The sequence below is a fragment of the Grampus griseus genome (assembly GCF_964374135.1).
Source record: "Grampus griseus genome assembly, chromosome: 16".
Taxonomy (NCBI): Eukaryota; Metazoa; Chordata; class Mammalia; order Artiodactyla; family Delphinidae; genus Grampus; species Grampus griseus.
Genome location: NC_139010.1, coordinates 80,041,647 through 80,049,951, shown reverse-complemented (window position 1 = coordinate 80,049,951; position 8,305 = coordinate 80,041,647). Strand labels below are relative to the sequence as shown.

General features: G+C 49.2%; 1 protein-coding gene across 2 annotated transcripts in view; it reads left to right on the top strand.

Moving 5' to 3' along the window:
- Positions 1-277: 277 nt before the first annotated feature.
- Positions 278-8,305, top strand: part of UROS (uroporphyrinogen III synthase) — a 34,030-nt gene continuing 26,002 nt past the window's right edge. For both annotated transcript variants that reach the window (XM_082673661.1, XM_082673660.1), the window contains exon 1: positions 278-483. The gene's annotated coding sequence lies outside the window, so the exon portion shown is untranslated. The remainder of the gene's footprint in view (positions 484-8,305) is intronic.

Sequence of the window (8,305 nt, the reverse complement as noted above, 5' to 3'; positions counted from 1 at the left end):
GCCCGCCCTTCCGGGCCCACCCATTACAAGCGGAGGGGGTAGAAGGTCACGAAGAACCTCGGAGCGGAGTCAGCGTCAACCCCACTGCCCCTGGTGGATTCCACGGCCTTGATACCTTAAGAGTCAAGTCAATCTGGGGTCCTATCTTGGCCTTTTCTTCCTCCTTCCATCCATTCTCAGCCTTTCCAAGGTTCTCTCTCCCCTTCGCGCAGTGGTTCGACCCATGTCCGCCAGGTATCTGGGGGTCCTGGGTGTCGGTGCGCATGCGTGAGCTCCAGCTGAGCGAGGCCGGGGCTCCAAGACCCCCGGCGCGAGTGCTGGTGCTTGGGGCCCGGGGAGGGCCGTCGCCATGGCAGCGCCGGCCACGCGGTGAGGGTGCCGCCCTCCCGGCTGGTAGCTCCCGCAGCTTCACTGCCTGCTGGTGGGAACCGTGCGATTCCGCCCCGACTGGGCGCCTGCCGAGTGCCTCACCAGCCAGACGAGGTAGGTGTCGCCCGCGCGCGGTACCGACGACTACGCGGCGTTCCGCAGGGGCCAGCCTGCTGCCCTGCCGGTGTATGACGAGTCGGGAGCGGAACCCGGAGGCCAATGCTGGCCTGGGTGCTGGGCCGTAGTCCGCGGGCAGTGGTCGGCCCTGAATGGAAGGTCGCCGGATCTGTGCAGATGCCCTCACGCCTGGTTAAGGCCCGACCCTGCGGGCGTGCCCCAGCACAGTCGGTGGCACAGCCTTGTCAGTGATGAATGAAACCGATCCTGAGCGCATTTCTCAATCTGAAAGTTTAAAGTCAGGGATCAACCTTGTATGCTACAGGGCCAGTGGGGATTTCTAAATTAGACCTGAGCCTCTTTGGAGAGAACGGAGTGCAGGGGACTTTGGCAAGGTAGAGAGCGTGTACCGGGCAGCTGCTGCCAGCTGTGGCCGAGTGGAAATGCCGCCCAGTGTGGTCAGTTCTCACATTTCAACAGAGCCTGGAGTTCTGGACTTTTACCAAAAAAATCTTGATTTGTAAAACTTGTGCCAAATAAAATTTATCTACCGGTCAGGTTTACCCCACACACTGCCAGTTTGCAGCCTGTTGTAAAGAATACTATATGGAGAGAAAGTCACAAATTAGAGAAGACATCTGCTTTCTGAGAGTGAGGTCTATGGCTTTCCTTTTTTTTCTGTCTGTAAAATGAGGAGGGTAGGTTGGATGAGTGTCACTGCAAAAATGGAATGAGCTGTCCCCAAGTTATGAGATTGGATGTTGGAGAATTTTAAGCAGAAGTGTGATAACCTCTCAATGATCCTTCAGCAGCAGGAAATGGAAGCAGGATACCTTAAGGGTCCTCAGAGCCAGAGTCCCCATGATTGTGTTCTGTGAGTTCTGTCTTTCCTAGCAGTCTTGCCTACCAGGCCACAACGTGGAATATAATATGTGTAAACATCAGGGCTTCACATATGATGGCATAGCTTAAAATGGCCCGTTTGGGTCCTATAACAATGTAAAAACATCTTCCAATAATGCACGAGAGAGGTAGCTGTAAAGAAAGACCTATAAAAGGCTAAAATTAGAAAAAGACTCAGAAGACACTGTGCCAGCTTACCAATAGAGCTGCACTGAAATGTCATGGGTGATTTTTTCCCCTGTTTTTCTATACTTCTTTGTGGTAAAAATACACAGAACATAAAATTTACCATTTTAAGCAAGTGTCCAGTTCAGTGGCATTAAGTATGTTCACATTTTTGTGCAACCGTCACCACCATCCCTCTCTAGAGAATTTTCATCTTGCAAAACAAAATCCTGTACCCATTGAACACTAACTCTGCAATCTCCCCTACCCCAGTCCCTGGAAAGTGGTTTTCCTTCTCTATGAATTTGCCTATTCTAGGACTTTGTATAAGTGGATCATATAGTATTTATCCTTTTGTGGCTGGCTTGTTTCACTTAGCATAATGTCTTCAAGCTTCATCTTTGCCATGGCATGTGTCAAAATTTCCTTCCTTTTTAAGGCTGAATAATATTCCATTGTATGTATTTTTGTTGTTGTTATCCATTTATCCATGGATGGACACGGGTTGCTTCCACCTTTTAGTAATTGTAAATAATGCTGCTATGAACGTGAGTGTACAAATACCTGTTCAAGTCCCTGCTTTTAATTTTGGGGGGCATATATTCAAAAGTGGAATTGTTGGATTGTATAGGAATTCTATTTTTAATTTTTTGAGGAACTATACTTTTTTGTATTTTGCAAAATTTCCACAATAAGCATGTATTGCTTTGATATGGGGGGGGGAAGCCTTACTTTGTGCCCTCGGATTAGTACCCAGTGTTGAGCTCATGGTCAGAGTGTGAATGAGTAGCAAATGCGAATAAGTGGACTACCGTGGTTTTGTCATTCAAGAAAATATGGTACTGACCCCACGGAACTTCGCTCAGTCAGAGACTAGATTGCTGACCTGCTGGCCCAATCTTCACCTTCAGCTCAGAATTTATCTTAAAAGAGCAGAGAGGTGGTAGCAAGTGCTTGAGAGAATGGGGATGGGCTCCAGACTTCACCTGGAAAGAGGTGAAACTTCACCTCTGCCACGTACTGTGTTGTGTGACCTTGAGCCTGTTACCCAACCTTCAGAGTTTTGGTTTCCTCTTCTGTAAAAAAGGAATAATAATACCTTCCTTGCTGGTTTAAATGAAGATTAAGATCTTGCGTGTAAAATGCTTAGCCTGGTAAATCACACAGAGTATGTGCTGGGTAAAAGGGTGGCTGCTGTTACTGCTGATCTCAGAGCAGCAGGACTTGGTTAAAAAGTGTGGGTTTGAGGTGTGGCTCTTTCTTACCAGCAACGAGGCCTTAATCAAGTCAGTTCCCTGTCTCTTTAAGGAAAAGTGACCATCCCCCCTGCTCAAAAGTCACTGGGTAAATCTAAAGTGCAAACAAATATTACTGAGCATCTACTATGGGGAAGAAAGTCCCTCAGAAAAGCCAGTGGTTCAGAGGACCCAGCCCATTTTACAGATGCAGGAATTGAGATCAAGAGGAGAACAGCATAGACCAGAACCCAGGCTTCAGCCCCTCTAGCACAAGCTTCTTCCACTCCACCAGGCCTCTCGTCAAAGTTCAGAGTGGCTCACATACAATCCTCCTTGTCTAAAAGCTTGAGAATACCCCTGCCTCTCCTTCTCTTCCTGCCTTCCTCGTATTGCTACAATACAGGTAACAGGTGTCGACTGAAAAACAAAAACAAAAACCGTGCAACGGGGCTTTCCTGGTGGCGCAGTGGTTAAGAATCCACCTGCCAATGCAGGGGACATGGGTTCGAGCCCTGGTCTGGGAAGATCCCACATGCCACGGAGCAGCTAAGCCCGTGTGCCACAACTACTGAGCCTGCGCTCTAGAGCCTGTGAACCACAACTAATGAAGCTGCACGCGTAGAGCCCATGCTCCGCAACAAGAGAAGCCACCGCAATGAGAAGCCGGCGCACCACAACGAAGAGTAGCCCCCTCTTGCTGCAACTAGAGAAAGCCCGCGCACAGTAACAAAGACCCAACTCAGCCAAAAATAAATAAAAGAAAATAAATTTATTAAAAAAAAAAACCGTGCAACATGAGAGCTGTGAGTTCAGTTTCATTTGGGGCTTACTGAGGACTATAGCCCAGGAGACGGCTTTCAGATAGCTTGGAGGAGCTGCTCGGAAGAGGTAGGGGGGAGGTCAGCAAATATATGATTCTGGTAACGGGGGTCCATGCAATCAAGCACACATATCGGTAGAAGGCTGCTGCTAGTCACAAGGAGCTGACATCTCCGTTAGTGATTTTAGTGCTTTTATAGGTATGAGAAGATGCAAGAAATTGGGTTCATAAAATTTTCTCCTGAAAATATCTAACTATTGGAAGGCCTGTTCTGCCAGATTTTCCAGAGCTCAGAGTGCCTCGTTCCTGATCTCTGCCCTGAATTCCTTTCAGGGTGTGTCAAAGGTCAGCGACTGCAGTGGCTGGTAACTTCATTCTTGTAGAGGCAGAGGGCGAACGACATTCTTCAGTTAGCACAGGAGTTTCTTACAGCAGGGAGCTTTCAACTTGGTCACAGGAGTGCAGGGAGAAAGGAATTCCCATGCTGTATTTCTACCACACTTGCAGCTTCAATCTGGATGAGACTATTCTTTTCCCAGAGCTGCCCTATCAGAGTACCACAACCTAGATGGCATAAACAGCAGAAATGTACTGTCTTGGGCTTCCCCGGTGGCGCAGTGGTGAAGAATCCGCCTGCCAATGCAGGGGACACGGGTTCCAGCCCTGGTCCGGGAAGATCCCACATGCCAGGGTGCAACTAAGCCTGTGCGCCACAACTACTGAGCCTGCGCTCTAGAGCCCGCGAGCCACAGCTACTGAGCCTGTGTGCCGCAACTACTGAAGACCGCGTGCCTAGAGCCCGTGCTCTGCAACAAGAGAAGCCACTGCGATGAGAAGCCCGCGCACCGCAGCAAAGAGTAGCCCCCCACTCGCCGCAACTAGAGAAAGCCCGTGCACAGCAACGAAGACCCAACGCAACCAAAAATAAATAAATTTTTTTTTTTTTTTGCGGTATGCGGGCCTCTCACTGCTGTGGCCTCTCCCGTTGCGGAGCACAGGCTCCGGATGCGCAGCCTCAACGGCCATGGCTCACGGTCCCAGCCGCTCTGCGGCACATGGGATCTTCCCGGACCGGGGCACAAACCCGTGTCCCCTGCATCGGCAGGCGGACTCTCAACCACTGCACCACCAGGGAAGCACTAAATATTTTTTTAAAAAGGAAATGTACTGTCTCACAGTTCCAGGGGCTAAAATTCTAAGATCAAGATGTCAGAAGGGTGGGTTCCTTCTGAGGCTGTGAGGGGGAGTCTGTTCCAGGCCCCTCTCCCAGCTGCTGGTGGTTTGCTGGCACATCTCTGACTTTCCTCAGCTTGTAGATGCGTCACCCCGATCTCTGCCTTCATCTTCACTTAACGTTTTCCCTGTATGTCCCTGTGTGTGCAAATTTCCCTTTTTTATAAGGATGCTAGTCATAAATGATTAGGGCTCACCCTAATGACCTCACTTTAACTTGACTGCATCTGCAAATAGCCTATTTCCAAATAAGGTCACATTCTGAGGTCCTGGGGGTTAAAAGAATTCAAAATATAAATTTTGGATTCGGTCCCCCACAGAGGCCAAGTACAGGGGCTTGCCATTTCACTGCTTGCTCTTCATAGCAAGTGACTGGATGACTGGTGTTTGAACTTCTTGATGGGAACAGCTAAAGGAGTCCTGTGTGAAGGTGTACATTGGCCACAGTGACATATTGCTGAGAAGGGGTTGGTTTGTTCACTTTTTGTGAACCCCCTTGCCTGCCCCGATCCCTAGAATACTCCAGGCTCTAGTAAATGAAAAGCATCTTAGCTGGCTTTACCCATCTTAAACGTATTCCGCATGAGTTTGATGCTGAACTCCTTTATTTGTTAATCCCAACAGACCTTCTGTACAAAGTGGTTAGAATAAGGATACTTCACCCTAAATCATCTACCCCAGCAGAATACAAAATCGGAATCAGAGGAGCCCCAGACCCAGAGGTGCACTTTTGAAGCCTTGCTTCCAAATCCTGGCAGTTCACAGTAGGAAGTACCTTGACTGTCTCTTTCTCAATACTTCGCTTACAGTTCTGTGGTTGTCCATCCTCCCCCACCAGCCTTGGAGTTCCTTGAGGGTGGGCACTAAGTCTGACTTGTCCCTTGCCCAGCATCCAGTACCCAGAATCACAAAGAAGAGACTCAGTGTTTCTTGGGTAAATGAAAGCAATATGGCAGAGCCCCTCTCCTGCCTAATTGAGAGCCAACTTTCTGGCCTGGAAGACCAGCTTGTCCTTTCTTAGTTCTCCTTGTGGCTAAAATTCAGGAGCTTCTACAAGTGGACAAGGCAGAACAAGGTACACCTGGAACCTCAAGGAGAAAGTCATACCAAAGGGCCTTGCTCATTTGCTCCCCAAGTGCATTGCATGGCATTCTTCCCTGACTTGCCTATAATCCGGAATGCCCTTCTCCACGCCTACCCTCGCTCTGGTGTCTCTCACGTGTGTATGTGGGGCAAGGGGAATGCTTCTGGAACCTCTCTTGACCTCACTGCCTCCCTTGCCAGTTATGGCCTTATTTCTCCTACTCTTCTTAATAGCAGTACTCTTCTTATCTACAACTACATCTCTATGTCCACTTTATTCTGTAACTTATTCTGTTATGAACTGAATTTTGCCCCTCAAACTCCTATGTTGAAGCCCTAACCCCCAGTGTGACTGTATTTGGATATAGGGCCTTTAAAGAGGTAATTAAGATTAAATGAGGTCCTAAGGGTAGAGCCCAAGTCCTACAGGACCGGTGGTGTCCTTAAGAGAAGGAGACACCAGGGGTCTCTCTCTGCACAAGCACAGAGGAAAGGCCATGTGAGCACACAGCAAGAAGGCAGCAGTCTACAGGCCAGGAAGAGAGGCCTCACCAGGAACAAACCCTCATGGCACCTTGATCTTGGACTTCTAGCCTCCAGAACTGTGAGAAAATAACTGTCTGTTGTTTAAGCCCACTAGTCAGTGGTGGTCTGTTAATGGCAGCCCAAGCTAAGACACACTCCAATCTGTTTTCCTTCTCCTTTGCCAGGACCCTTCTACCCTGCATCCCTGACTGACATTGTTCGAGTGCTTTAGGGCTCTGTCCTGGACCCCCTTCTTTCCTATCCATAATCTCACACAGTCCCAGGACTTTAAATACCATCTGTACACTGATGACTCCCAAGTCTTTGTCCTTTGACCTGACTCCTTCCCCAAGCCCAAAGCGCCTGCCTGATCTCTCCATTTGGACGTCTAATACCAGTACTCTTCAACTTTTAGCACTATGACACAGCTAGTAAATGGTAATATTCAGCACATTTCCATAAATAGACGAGGATTTACAGTTTACAGCTAAAGGCAGTCAGCCCTGGCTGGGGTGGGCGTGGAGGCGATGGGAGTGAGTTCTGGCTGCCCTGGGCTCTACCCAGCTGCCCCCCCCAAGGGCTGAGAGGACCCAGACCCCAGGCACACCTGTGAACCTATTCCCAGGACCGCTGACGCTGGCGGAGAAGAGGCATTCTGAAGGATAGTCTGTGTCGTTCTTCACGTCCTGACATGGTGCTACTGTTCTTGCAGTTGTCCAGTTGGAGTCACCTTGATTCCTTTTTCTCTCTACCCTGCGTCCAGTCCAAGTCAATGCTGTTGGCTACACCTTCATAATATATCCAAGTGCAATCACTTTTCCCCACTTCAAATGCCAATCTGGTCCAAGCCCATAACATCTCTCATCGAAAGTGTTCCAGTATCCTCGCTATTTTACTCCTTTCTACCTCCAGGCTTTTCTCCACACACCTGCAAGTGGTCCTGTGAAACTCTAAGTGAGAGCAGGTCAGTCCTGTGCTCAGAATCCTCCAGTGGTATCACATCTCATTCAGATAATAGGCAAAGTCCTCACCGTAGCCTGAATGGCCCTGCACTGTGGCTCTGAGCCCGGGGCCCGTCTGCTCCCCCTTGGAGCTCCCTGGGCTCTGGCCCTACTGCCTGGCCACCATTCTCATACTTGCCAGACACTGTGTTACTGACACCTCTCATATTTCTTGGACAGGAATAAGAGTCTCCTCATTTCTAGTTCTGTATTTTTTCCATTCCATCAAGCTGTGTAAAACATTTGTGAACATCCATAGCATTATAAGGAAAGTGACTCCGTAATTTACTGTCCAAAATGGGAGACTTTTGAGAGTGCAGTTGGGTGCTGTCAGTAATTACACCAGAACGACAGCTGTAAACTGGGACTGTCTTGGACAGACTGGTATACATGGTCACCTGTATGATCAGGCCACCCAAGATGACTGTTCTCTTATTCTCTGCACATCCCCTGCTCGACCAGTCCCTGCCTCACCTACACCCTACTCACCTGACTGACCTTTCCTCTCAGTTGTAGCGCCTATGATATAATCAGTAAATGCCTATGTACCTGCTCCTGGCGCCAGCTGGTGAGTTTTGAAATCTTTGAATCTGAACTATCTCCACTATGATAATTTATCAAAGGGGCGGCGAGGGGCGGCCCCTCTGCTGGTTTCCCATGCAACTGATGAGCCAACCCGATGTCAGTTCTCCCTGTAACTGGTAACCGCCCTCTTCCCCAGGTAGCAAGGACTGCTGCCATGTCCTTCCCACTGTCTGCCACACACGGTGGGGTGTCACTCCAGGACCCCGCTTCAGACACGTAAGATCCCCCGTCCATTCAACTCCTGATGTCTCTGTCGCTGACTCTGG